Genomic DNA, 14,881 nt, shown 5'->3' with positions numbered 1-14,881 from the left:
TCTCTGCCTAACCAAACAGTTGCTATTATCATATTCTTTTGCGAGATGCAAGAATGGCTGGCAAGGCAAACATTTACTGCACATCACTAATTGACTTGAAGAAGGGGGTGTTGAGCCACCTGTGTGCACTGCCGCCGTCCATATGGTGCAGGTACACCCACAGTGCATTTAGGGAGTGAGTCCCGGGATTTTGACTCAATGTGGAAAAAACAACAATATAGTTCCAAGCCAGTATAGCGTCCAACTTGAGGACGAACTTGAAGATGGTAGTGTCCACATCCATTTGTTCTTATTCCAAGCGGTAGAGGTTGCAAGTTTGGAAGGTGCTGTCAAAGGAGCCCTGCCACGTTGCTACAGTGTAGATCATACACACTGCTATCACTATGCACCGTGATGGAGGGAGTATAGATCAAGTGGGCTGCTTTTTATTGAATGGAGTTATGCTTCAAGTGTTGTTGAAGCTGCACTTATGCAGCTGAGTTCAGTCTATTCCATCTCATCCCTGACTACTTACCTAGTAAATGGTAGACGAGCTTTGAAGAGTCAGGAGGTGAGTCACCCACTGCAGAATTCCCACCCACTGAACTGCACTTGTAGCTATATCATTTATATTATTGGTCAACAGTAACCCCCAGGATGTCGAAGATGGTGGAATGACAAAGGAGGGGGCATTCAATGATGGTAATCCCCACTGAAAATCAAGGGGAGATGTCTTGATTTTCTCTTGTTGGAGAAGGTCAGTTGCCTGTGAGAAGCTACATTGCCTTTAAAGAATTTATTTTAATCCCGGTTCTCTACAGTTTTTTTAAAGCAGGCCTTTTTTTTGTACCATTACCGCAATGTCTGTTGAAGACATATAATGAGCCTTTTTGTTTATTTTTAATTTGGGCCTTGTGGAATGTCTTGGAATTTTGCAACTCTTTTGAATTGTTTGCAGGAAGGCTGATCGACAAACCATGGTCAAGTGGTTCCTTCACAGAGGAATCCAAGGATTCACTTGCCGTTTTAGTTAAAAGCTGTTGGACTCCAGACTGAAAGGCAATGTTTCTGCCTCTTCCCCTGGGATTGGAAGTTCTGCTAGCTAGGCAGAAGCTGTTTGAACTGCAGACAGCAAGCACTACTTACATGTCCCTCACTGGTTTTGGAAACTTAGCTTTGGTGGCTGGCTAGCTAGTAATTAGACGCAAGGAGTGCTTCTGTCTCTAGAGTCCAGCAGTGGTCCTCGAGGTGTACTGGGAGATCCAGGACAGGGAAACTCAGTTTCAGTTCTTCATCAAAAGGACTAAGTCACAACAGATGTTGCAAAGCAGCAAGATCCAGCATCACTTGAGCATACATACTTTCTTTGTTATATGATGTATATTTGTAGGGGTGCTCGTGTATTCAGTATTCGGAGCTGTTATGGTTTATACAATATCATGGCTCTCTTTTTCCTTGTTTGTAATTGGTAAAGGTTGTTGCTAATTGTCTTATATGAGAATTGTATTCTTAATTAAACTTTGATTAAAAAACTCCCTGGTGGGTCATTTGAATCACACCTGGAGTGAAACATTATATGCTTGCCTGCACCAAATTCAAAGTGCAAAAAAGTTATGGTCTAGGCTGACTTCATAAAAAACCTTGGAGCTTCTGACCTTGATTATAACACCTGGCACTTGTCAGACAGGAATATTATTTGCCGTTCTCAGCCCAAGTGTGAACAGTATTCGTGTCTTGCTACATGCAGATATGGCCTGCTTCAGTCTCTGAGGAGTTGTTAACGAATACTGTAATCAGCCAGTATCCCCAATTCTGAGCCTACACTGGATGAAGGTCATTGATAAAGCAGCTGAAGATAATGTGGCCCAAGACACTACCCGAAGGAATTCCTGCAACATCCAGGGGTTGAGATAATTGGCCTCCAAAAGTGACAACCATTTTTTTTTAAGTAGGTATGACTTCAATCAGTGGAGATTTTTCTCCCAAATCCCATTGATTTCAATTTTGCTGGATGGAGCTCCTTGAAGCCACACTCAGTCAAATGCTGCCGTGATGTCAAAGGCAGTCTTTGGAATTCAGTTCTTTCGTTCATGTTTGGACAAAGGTTGTAATAAGACCTAGAGCCATAGTTCTGACAAAAGCCAAATTGAGCAACAGTGAGCAGTTCATTGCTGAGCAAGAGCCAATTGATCAGCACTGCTGACAGCATCTGCCATCTCACCTGATAATTGAGAGCAAATCATTAACAGTGGGAATGGATTTTTTCTAGCATATGTCGCCAGGGAATAACTGAGCAATTTCTGACATTGTTGGGTGGATGCTGGAAAAGGTTGCTTCAACAATACCGTCCAATCGGTGTTCACAATTTCACTCATGGGCATTGTTTATTTCTAGGCATTTAAAAGCAAACAAATATATTTTGGGAGTTTTGAGGAGTTAGAAGTTGGGTTCTTAAAGCAAAGGTGTATTCACATTTTTAAATCAGAAGATGCAGCATGTACAAGAGGGAATGACAAGGAATGGGCAGGAAGGAGAGAGGGGGAGGAATGGATAGAGATTTGTATTAATGATATACTTCAAAGCCACAGGATGTCCAAAGGCACTTTACAGCTAATTATATACTTTTTTGAAGCACGGTCACTGTTGTAATATAGGAAAAGTTGCAACCAATTTTCACACAGCAAGTTCCTACATACAGCAATGTAATAATAGCCTAGTAATCTATCCTGGGGTTGACTGTGGCATAAATATTGGTCAGGATACCAGGAGTAACTTCCCTGTTCCTCTCTGAAACCATACTATGGGATCTTTTATGTCCACCTGAGACACAGATGGAGCTCAGTTTAGTGTTTCAACCGAGTGGCCGCATCTCTGATTGTGCAGCAGCACTGGAGTGTTAGCCTAGATTTGTGCACTTAGAATCCTCATGATCTGAATTGGATCCTATCATTACACCCCTGATTAGAATAATGTACGATATGGTCTTGAATGCCTCTATTTGCTACAGGACAATGAGACAGCCAAGTGACAAATCCAACAAGAATGAGAACACTCATGGTGGATGACACTGGATAATGCAGGTCAGCATCCATGGTGTCAGTTGTTGTCTGAATCTTTAATTGTCAATTAGGTTGTGAAATGAGGCACTGCTCATTTTAGTCAGTTGCCTTAGAAATAATAAAGTAGATATACACAAAATAATCAAGAACATATTTATATAGCACCTTTAATGTGAAATGTCCCAAGGTGCTTCACAAGAGCATCAGAAACAAAATGGCACTGAGTTACATAAGGAAACATTAGGTCAAATGAACAAAAACATGGTCAAAGAGGACTATTTTATGGAATATCTTAAAAAAGGAAAGTGAGGGAAAGAGGCAGAGAGCTGTAGGGTAGGCAACTGAAAGCATTGCCACCAATGCTAAAGTAAATAATTAATGACTGCGGTTACATTAGATCCTGGCATTGGACTGGGATAAACACAGCAAGAAGTCTCACAACACCAGGTTAAAGTCCAACAAGTTTATTTGATAGTAAACCCACAAGCTTTTGGGGTTTGCCCCTTCGTGAGGTGAGTGGAGAGGTCGAAGGGGCAAACCCCGAAAGCTTGCGGGTTTACTATCAATAGACTTGTTGGACTTTAACCTGGTGTTGTGAGACTTCTTATTGTTGCATTAGAGGCCAGAATTAGATGAGTGCACACATCTCAAAGGCTGTGGAGTTGGAGGAGATTACAAAGACGTAGCAAGATTATGGAAGGATTTGAAAACCAGGATGAGAACTTAAAAGTTGATCATGAGGAAGTACAGGGGTAGGTAATAGAGAAAACAATAACAGGATGCTGAGTTAAGATGCAGGCAGCAATGTTTTGATTGACCTCGTGTAAAATCAGCCAGGAGTATGTTTAAATAGTTGAGTTTAGGGGTAACAAAAGCATGAATGAGGCTTTCAACAACAAATGAGCTGAGACGGAAGAGAGGTTATGGAGGTAGATATAGGCAGGCTATGATAGCATGAAATGAGCTCAGAAGCTCCATATCATTGAGACACCAAGTTTGTGAACAAACTGTCTTAATTTCAGACTGTTGCTAGGGAGAGGGATAAATAAAGATGCTGTGGAATGGATTTTTGAGTGGTGACCAAAAACAATGGCTTCAGTCTTTCCAATATTTATTTGCAGGAGTTAAGAGAACAAAATTCTCCCTCAAGTTAAGGACTACAGAAATATGATGAAGAATTATCATTACACCACTGAAATATAATTAAATCACTTCCAGATGATCATAACCTCATTAACTGTTAAATAGCATTAACCCCTTTAACTGTTAACAATACTTATAACGTACACCTTGACAGCTGATTAAAGCAAGACGAGGCAAGCAAAGACACACAGTGTGTCAGATTATGGCCAGTAGGCAGAACGTAGCTAATCAGGCTGTGTAATAAGTCTCAGCTGCTCCAAGAGCATGTATGCACAACAGAGTCGTAAGATAAGAGGAATGAATGATAGAACATGGACAAAACAAAGCTCAGCAGAGCACAACAATACCCACCATACCGCACTACTATTCAGAGTCTTACCAACCTTGATTCTGTTAATTTTTTTTTGGTACCTTTTAGTACTTTTATTCTAATCAAAACATCCAATTCAGATGAAGTCCAGTCATGATCCCCACAAGAGAAACAAACAAGATCGAAGCTGACAGGCTGAGGCACTGCACCCCCTCTCAGGCTTGATTTAATGCTTCATCTCAGCCAAAAGGCTAAGGTGGTTTTGAAAACTTAGAACAGGTAAAGCTGCAGTTTAACCTCATTAGCCACCCTGATCCTTTATTCAGTCATAGCTGAGGCAAACCACCACTGCAATTGGGGTGTGCTGAAGCCTGCAAATGGGCTAGCTTCTTCTCTTCCCTTTCCTGATCATAGTTCCATCCCTGCCAGATAAATATTGTTGCTTGAATACTATGTGCATAATTGAATCCGTTGTGACATTAAAGCCACCTTATACCCAATTAGAATTGTCAAGCCACATCATTGACAGGCTGATCTGCCTTGACAGAGGAGTCCTGTAACAGTACTAGACATTAGACAGGACACCAGAAGTAATTCAAAATAAATTTTACTTTGTTTTTTTTTTGCTTGTTTCTTTTTCTGCTAATATACATAAAGTCAGCATGCTCTAGCATTTGGATGTGCAATATGTGTAATAATTGCTTGATTGCATTATTTCTAGGCAATTTTGTACATGCAAAAAAAGGAAAGTTAATTAATCATTGGTTACTTTATTCCCACTCAACCCAAACTATTTATGATTCAGGCTACTTCACAATATATTTCATACAATGAAGTTCAATGTAAACACCAGCTTCCTTCACCAAGCACAATTCCTATGTGCCAAAATGAGATCTTATGCATGAAGCATTGTGGTTAGAGTGGTCTGAGTAATGGACCCTTTTCGATTCCACTGAAATGGGCATATGTTGCGCTGGTGACTAAGGCTGTGCCTGAAATTTATTAATTACATTTAGCATTAAACAGAGCTAAGGCAAAAAACAGAAATTATTGCTAGTTTATATTTCCTTGTGCTTGCAATGATCTGTTGCAAAAGAGTAAACTTAAGTCTTAGTTATCTTCATTAACTACAAGCTATATATCCATGATAAAGCGCTTGACATGGGATTGAACTTTCATAGAGCAAGTTCAGGCAGGATTTATTGACCTTGAAGGTGCAGTATGGATTCGACAGAATGATACAAGGGCTTAAATGGCTAAATTGTAAGAACAGCTTGCAAATACTTGCGAGTTTGTATCCACTGGAGTATAGAAGATTAAGATCTAATCAAGGCATTTAAAATAATAAAAGTTAAATTAGATAGATAAACATAATCCATCTCCTCTGGTAGGGGGATTCAGAACAAGAGGACATAATCTTAAAATCATAACTAAATCCATCAGGATGGAAATCAGTAAACATCCTCCACAAAAAGGGCAGTGGAAATCTGGAGCTCTCTCTGAAAAGGATGTGAACGCTGGATCAACTATATCTTAATACTGAAATTCATAGATTTTAAGTATGGGTTTTTAGTGATTTGGGTCACCAGAATTAAGTTATAAATTAGCAATGATCTAACTGAATGGTCTAATCGTGTTCTTACGACCTGTACAGTGGAACAGCAAAATACAAAAACATTCAAGACCTACACTGTCAGCCTGTTAAACACCCGTACTAATCTTCCCTTTGAAACCAAAGTGGTATAAAAAATAAACAGAAACCACATTTTCACAACTAATCAAATTTAATGCTAAATGTAATTGATAAATTTCAGGCACAGCCTTAGTCACCAGCGTTTAGGAACGCAAATATGCAACTCATGCCCATTTCAATGCAACCGAAAGTGTCCGTTACTCAGACCACTCAAATTGGTGAGCAAAGACTTCAAAGGTACAGAATATAAGTTTTTCTTTGAAAAAGACATTAAGCTGGATAGAAAGAATTTCTGTTTCTAGTTTTTATTATTCCTTAACCAAGTCTAATTTAGCATACCTTGACCAATTTTGGCTTACTTATTTGCTAAATGATATGGAAGCCCTGAAAAAGTCTCCTGAAAAAATCCTAAGAGCTAATAGACAGATGTATAGGATAAGGCATTTGTTATCATAATTGGATCAGAAAGTTGGGTCTTTTTATTTTAGCTGATAAGACTGGATTTGAGATCCTCATAATAAAAGGATTAGACTCTGCTCATAAATTAATTGATTGAGTTAGATGGATCAAGTTTGAGTTAAGAGTACGCAGTCACAGGAACATAAAATCAAATTAATAAAACAGAAGGTTTTTGCTTATTACAGAGGGTCAACCACCTCTGCAACAGGTTGTCGGCTCATGTTGTCAGTACAGATTCCCTGCAAGTGTTCAAAGAGGTAGGTGAACATAACACCATCCATGATCAATACAGCAGTTTACAAAGTGAAAATAGGCACTGCATAGAGTATCTCACGGTCACTCCAAAGTGCAAACTTTAATCAAAGGTCTGAGGAGAACCTTTTTGACTTTTATCTCGACTGAATTTTTCCCTCATCTCATGAAGGCAATGGTGCTCAGTTATATCATGATGGGAGCAGGCAATCTGTCACTCAAATGTTCATAAATTCCTCATCTGATGAACAGACAGCCTGGTCTGCCTTCATCACCATTATTATGTAAAGCAACAAAACAAGAAAATTTTCAAATCCACACGTGCATGTATTCTCAAATGTAATAAAGACATCTGACAAGCAAAGCAAATCCAAAGCTACACAATTCAAGTAGATGAAGATGATAGACACACAGATGTGCATCACATACCTTTCCTCATGCAGAGGATTACAAACAGCACTCTCAGTTATTAGCAGAAGACTACTACAAAACAGATAGCTTTCTATCAATTTATAAATCCCTAATAAAAATGTGCAATGTAAACAGATCCAATATGGAAACTATAATCAACATAATAGCAGATAATTTCCATTATTCAAGCTAGTGATTCAATAACTTGTTGCTTTGATGTACTATATCAAATACTAATTTCAAAATATATTGTTATATAGTATTGTTATCTTTTGGGTACATGACATTCTCTTTTGGAAGTTAATATAGGAAGTCACAAGAGTTTAGCATATGCAAGGGCTCCCCAAGTGTGTCAACACTGTCAGCAAGCCCCCAACACAAAGTTTAAAATTCACTACAATAGTGTGGAGCAAAATAGCCCATGTGTAAATGAAAATAATTGACACCATTAAAAGTAAACCCAAAGTATTGTACATTGAAAATATTCAAATCATTGTGAACAGTTGCCAAACGTTTGCAAATTTGGAAACATCTTGTACAACAAAAGCCTGTTATGTACGCCTGAAATTCAGAAGCATTTAATAAAACATTTGTATGCCAAGTTTTCACATAAATCGTGTCCGAAACTTCACTAGTTTTCAGAATTGAGGGTTTTTTGCTCAAATTTGCACTCAAAAATTATGTGCATATCACAGAACATAATCTATGAATCAATGGAATAATGGTGTTGTTTTATTAATGCAGCTGAAAATGGTTGCCATCATTTGTGAATAACCCAATTTTACATAATTAAAAATGACAAATAAAACCTAAACAGAACCACTCTAGTTGCACTGATGTACAGTTTTAATAAATTAATTTTTAAAAGGTGTCTAGAGTCTTCTAGTCAAAAAATCTTCATTTAAGAGCCTGCTTGAAGGCCTGAGAATGACAATTTGCAGCAACTCAAAGAACAAAGAAAATTACAGCACAGAAACAGGCCCTTCGGCCCTCCAAGCCTGCACCAACCACGCTGCCTGACTGAACTAAAACCGTCCCCCCCCCCCCCCACCCTTCTGGGGATCATATCCCTCTATTCCCATCCTATTCATGTATTTGTCCACACGCACCTTAAACCTCACTGTCACATCTGCTTCCACCATCTCCCCCGGCAGCGAGTTCCAAGCACTCACCGTCCTCTGTGTAAAAAACTTGCCTCATACATCTCCTTTAAACCTTGCCCCTCGCACCTTAAACCTATGCCCCCTAGTAACTCACTCTTCCACCCCAGGAAAAAGCTTTTGCCCCTCAATCTTGTAGACTTCTATCAGGTTGCCCCTCAACCTCCACTGTTCCAGTGAGAACAAGCCAAATTTCTCCAACCTCTCCTCATAACTAATGCCCTCCATACCAAGCAACATCCTGGTAAATCTTTTCTGTACCCTCTCCAAAGCTTTCACATTTTTCTGGTAGGATGGCGACCAGAATTAAACACTGTATTCCAAGTGTGGCCTAACTAAGATTCTATAAAGCTGTAACATTACTTGCCAATTTTTAAACTCAATGCCCTGGCCGATGAAGACAAGCATGCTGTATATCTTCAACTACCTTCTCCACCTGCATTGCCACTTTCAGTGACTGTGTACCTGTACATCCATATCCCTCTGCCTATCAATACTCTTAAGGGTTCTAGTTATTAATTCAATATGGGATTGTGGCTAGCTTCCTACTTAATTTTTGTTTGAACTATACTTGCACTGAACATAACTTGCACCTGAAATTCCTTGACCTTTGTACTTGTTTGGCAATTTGAACTGGAGGAAAACAAGTACAAGCAGAAACTCCAAGCCATCATACTTTTCCCAGATTCAATAAATAAAACTCAGACTGCCTATAATAGCACCATCTGGAACAGCTGCTAGATTGTCTCATATTGCAGTGGTTCAGGTGAAGAGAAGAATTACTTTGATTGATTTGCACTAACAGTTTTAGCAAGGCTTATCTTTTGAAAGTGAAGATGTCATGTACTTGTTTTTTCTGAAATCACACAAATATTTTGAAACTATAATGTCAAAATGTTTAGAAATTTTGCAATTATTGGTTAAAAGCTGAGATCAGGGTTCAGATTTCCTAATGAATCTAAAACTTGATGAACATAAAAGAGAATTAAATTTTCTTAATGAACACATTTTTGCACCTGCATCGCTATTCCTTTAACAGTTTGGAGATGGAACTAAAGCAGGGAACAGGAAGAAACATCAACATCTGCAAGCTAGAGAATTGATTTACAAGAGATGCTTGTGGCAAATGACAAGTTCATTTTCAGCAAACAGACATATTATATCATCTGTTGCTTTACAAGCCCTGGAGTGGATCATCTATCTACAGACTCTTTACAATAGACAGTTTTCTGTGTATATTTCACAGTATCTATAGTACAGTCAATGTCTATCAAAATTCTGTTCCTACTATTCATGTGTCATTTATTCACACTTGCTTTTAATCAGAGTCCAATATTAAATATCTAATTTTAAATAATTAAAATGACAAAAAATCTTTGCAGTAACCAAATAATTTGGGCAGGTCAGTGACTAATGTTGGATGAAGGAAAAAAATTCAGATTGTTTTCTCCTTCAACATTCTACAATGGGCAACACAGAAAAACACAGGAAAAAGTTAAACCTTTATCAGTAATTGCACAAATCCTGTTAGCAATGCTGATAATGAAATTTGTCTTCTCTGGGATTTCCTTATTTAACAGCACCCCCCCCAACCCCTTAGCTGTCCACCTGCCATTCAGCAACGAATGCTCCTACTGTGTCACTATTAGTCATTCAGGAGTGGGGGTGGTAAATAAAAGGTCTCTTGCATATTTCATTTACGCTGTCTCCCAAATGCAGCATTGCATTAAAGAACTGAATATATTCAGAAAAAAAAAAGAAATGCCCAAAATAGACTGGAATGTTGAGAAAAGAGATGGGTATTGAAGATGTTCCTGAGAAGACAATCAAATTTACTTTCACATCTTTTGGATGAATCCTACAGTACAGTTAGTTTTTCTGGGCTACAATTCTGAAGGTCATCAATTGGGTGTTACGGAGTATCCTATGTTCCTGCATTGTCTCCTGAGAATTGCAGCTGCAATTCTTCAGGGCCCTGAAAGTAACTATATTGCTGATCTCTGGATTAATGTGCCATTCACTGCATACTGATTATGTAGTTTGAAGTCACAGTAGCAACATTCACCTTGGGTTCAGATACCACTTGCCAAAGCTGGCCACAGCTCAGCAATGCATGAAGCAAGATACAAGATCCATATATATGATTGGCCACTGTTATTAAAAATTCAAGAGAAATGCATGGGATACAAAAACATGCTCCCATTTTCAAATATGTGCAAGTTAGGCAGATTGACCGTGCTAAATTGCCCCTTAGTATTCAAAGATGTGTGGGTTGGGGGATTAGTGGGGTAAATCTGTAAGATGACAGGAATAGGGCCTAAGTAAGATGCTCTACTGGAGCTCAGTGCAGAATCGATGGGTCAAATAGCCTCCTTCTGCACTTGTAACAATTCTATGATTCCTCCCACATCTTCCCTAGCCTTTTTTCCCCACTAACCAGTGCCAAACTTCAATTATGCCCACCCCATAAAAAATTTCCATTTCTAATCACTGATCTGATTTAATCACTATGTGAGCACTGTTTTCTCTGTTTCCATATAACCATGATGAAATTGAGACCCAAGAACCGTAGCTTTACAAGCGTCAAAATTTTAAAAATAAAAATCTGCATTTACGTAGTGCCTTTTGTGACTCATCATCCCAAAGTGCTTTACAACCAATGAAGAGGAGTTGTTTCTGACACGTAGGAAGTTAATTACTTCTTCCCGGGAGGTTGCAGAAAAGAGAGTGAATAAAAAAGAAACATGTACATTTTTAATACTACTGCTGAAGAAATATAACCTGAGATAGAATCACAGAGGTTTATAGCATGTAAAAAGGCCCTTCGGCCCAACTTGTCCATGCCACTTTTTTTTAAAACCCCTAAGCTAATCCCAATTGTCTGCATTTGGCCCATATCCCTCTATACCCATCTTACCTATGTAACTACCTTAATGCTTTTTAAAAGACAAAATTGTACCCACCTCTACCACCATCTCTGGCAGCTTATTCCAGACACACCACCTTGTGTGAAAAAATTGCCTCTCTGGACACTTTTGTATCTCCCCCCTCACCTTAAACCTATGTCCTCTAGTTTTAGCCTCTCCTACCTTCGGGAAAAGAAATTGACTATCTAGCTGATCTGTGCCCCTCATTATTTTATAGATTTATATAAGATCACCCCTCAGCCTCCTACGCTCCAGAGAAAAAAAGTCCCAGTTTATTCAGCCTCTCCTTATAACTCAATCCATCAAGTCCCGGTATTATCCTACTAAATCTTTTCTGCACTCTTTCAAGTTTAACAATATTGTTTCTATAATAGTGACCAGAATTGCACACAGTATTCCAAATATGGCCTTACCAATGTCTTGTACAACTTCAACAAGACGTCTCAACTCCTGTATTCAATGTTCTGATCGATTAAACCAAGCATGCCAAATGCCTTCTTCACCATTCTGCCCACCTGTGACTCCACTTTCAAGGAGCTATGAACATGTACCCCTAGATCTCTTTGTTCTGTAAATCTCCCCAATACCCTACCATTAAACTGAGTAAGTCCTGTATTGTAGAGCAGCAGTTATAGAAACTTTCACTGCTCATTGAAAAATAGACTAGAATGAAATTTTATGCCATACATTTGGCCAGAGGACAAAATAATGCAGATTTTACAAATGTGCAGTATTGTTAAGTTACCTCTACCAGCTAACCAGAAAGACTGGATAGCCAATGTACGTTGGCCATGAGTTCCTAATCCTAATCTGTGCGGTTAGCAGAAAAACATCCCCAATTCGAGCACACATTTATAAAGTACATCCTTGCTCTGTTTGTTTACTGTCAAACTGCTGAATCTATTATACTTGGATCAGGAATTCTATAAAGTTGGATTGAACAAAAATAGTTACTTGTGCACTCAAAACATGCACAAGAACTGAATGCCAAAGTGCATTACTAAACTTTCCAATTCAACTCAAACAGAATTAAAATCTTCTCTTTCCTTGCTGTGTGAAAGGACCAACCTGAAGTGGCCTTGCACAATCTGATCTCTAATGTGCAGTGCCACAGTAGGGGTTACAATCTGAAAAGCACACGAGCAAGAGAAAGGGGAAATTAATGGGTCAGCATGGTGATAGTCTTTGCTCAATTACTTCCCTGTCAGAAAATCATGAGCTCAAGCTGTACTCCAGAGATTTGAGCACAATCTAGACTTCAATAGTACTGAATCATTGAAACTGCCATTTTTTGTTGAGATGTTATACTGAAACACATCTGCGTGGAGATGCATGCTACAAATCCAATGGCACTTTATGAAGTTGAGCAGGGAAGTTCTCCCAGTGTCCTGGCCAATCAAACAATATTAAAACAGATAATTCGGTCATTGATCTTATTTAACTATTCATGATCAAAGTGTCAATTTGGTTACATTACAGTGCCTATAATTCAAAAAGTAGTGTACATTGGCTGTGAAGTGCTTTACACATTCTGAGATTGTGAATAACAATTATATAAATGTGAGTTTTTTCTTAATTCACTTGTTCCTGGCTAAGCACAAAAAGTTTAAGCAAAAAGCTCTAAGTACTGAATTGCCCAGCTTGTCTAGATAGTACTGCTAACTTGGACAGTTCCAAAAGGCTCAGAATAAGAATTGAGGCCTGAGTATTCAAACTTCAATGGTCAGAGGGCATAATGGAAGATCAAGCAAATCACACAAGCAAATCAGGCACCCATTTACATTATCAGATAACCAATACTAAACCAATTGGTCATGGAGGGAGGTGTGTGTCAGTTAGCTCAGTTGGCTGGGCAGCTGGTCAGTAATGCAGAGCGATGCCAACAGCGTGGATTCAATTCCCATAATTCATGAAGGCCTTGCCTTCTCAACTTTGGCCCTTACTTGAGTTAAGTGATCCTCAGGTTAAATCACCACCAGTCAGCTCTCCTCTTTGAGTCTATGGATATCTGGACTATGGTGACTTTACCTTATCTTTTCTAAACCATATAGATTAAAAAACTATTGTACTAAGTGAAGTCATTACAAAGTTTGCCTTGGTTACAGGTCCCATAACTTGAATTTAGATTTGACATCTTGTGAAAACATTACCTAAAATCTTCCAATAGAATTCTTTGAAGCTGAACTATTTATATTACATTCTGAGAAGTCAGAATATTGTTTCAACAGCACATATAACAGAAAATCCATTCTCCCTGACATAGCAAACTCATCATAATCACAAAAGCAATGAATGAATAAATATATAATGCCAAGCACTAAAGTTTTCAAAACTCTCATATTCAACAAACTAATCATATGTTAAAACATAAATCTAACATATTTGAAACTGTTTGGGTATAAGAACATCATAGTTGTGATGAAATTACTCGCAACTTCCACTAAATATTTCAAAGCACCTTAACACCATAACTGTTGTTGAGATGCAGCGACTTATTTACATCAATTGATAGCAGCCAAAACTTTGGCACAGTTAAAATAAAACAAGGCTAATCCATTTGCCAAATGTAAACCAAAACCAATGTAAACAGGATTTAGATGACAAGTCATTAACTCTATTGCAACACAAGGACTGAAACATACACGTGAATCTACTTTTCAGAATACTGTAAAAACGTATCTTCTGTACAAGTTATAACTATGTTAGAGCATAAACAGATATAATTTTACAATGTCCTGGAAAATGTTCCCATTGTATATGCAGTACAATGTCACAAAACGTACAGCACAAATTCATGACCACAACAAAAGTTTAATTTCCTTCCACAGGCATAGTAGTGGATTTCACTACATTAGCGATTTAGATCTTTATGTAATAGACTACAGATATTGTTACCTTACATACGCCTGTTCTGATTTTGTCACGTTATAACTCTCCATTATTGACGAGTTGCAGTAAGAACACTTTCAAATTCGCAGTATTGTTTTGGTTTAGGTAAAAACAAGATGACGATTAATGTCCGAAATTTTAATGTGAATGTCTTACGAATATCTGTGGCCAATAACTCATCATTGAGCAAGTGTTTTTTTCATATATAATTGTAATTTTCTTCGGTTGCAGAAAAGGTAAGGGGTGATAGAAACTTTGATCATGGGCTATCTGCAATATACCACCCTGGGGATTACTCTATAGGAATGCATCCTCTCTCAGTAACGCATTAATCCTTTTTAAAATGTTTTTGTTTTAAAAGTCTGCAACGGGATATCTTTGACGACCTAGGCCGACTCCGTGTTGGTATCTGCAGGCCGCATCCCCCGCTCGGCATCAGCGCGCCGCAGGAAGATTAGGCCTGAGCAGCGACAGGGGCCTGGGTTGTTAAGCAGTTGCGCGGGGCCCGGCATGTTGAAGGGTAAAGGCGGGCCGGCGGGTGACAGGGAGGCGGGCCTGGGGGTGGGGGTGGGGGGCGTGGAGCGGGGGCTGAGAAAGCG

The sequence above is a fragment of the Carcharhinus amblyrhynchos genome, chromosome 20 (genome assembly GCF_965287045.1).
Source record: "Carcharhinus amblyrhynchos chromosome 20, sCarAmb.v2.hapA, whole genome shotgun sequence".
In the NCBI taxonomy this organism is placed as follows: Eukaryota; Metazoa; Chordata; class Chondrichthyes; order Carcharhiniformes; family Carcharhinidae; genus Carcharhinus; species Carcharhinus amblyrhynchos.
Note: the sequence above shows the minus strand (reverse complement) of the source record.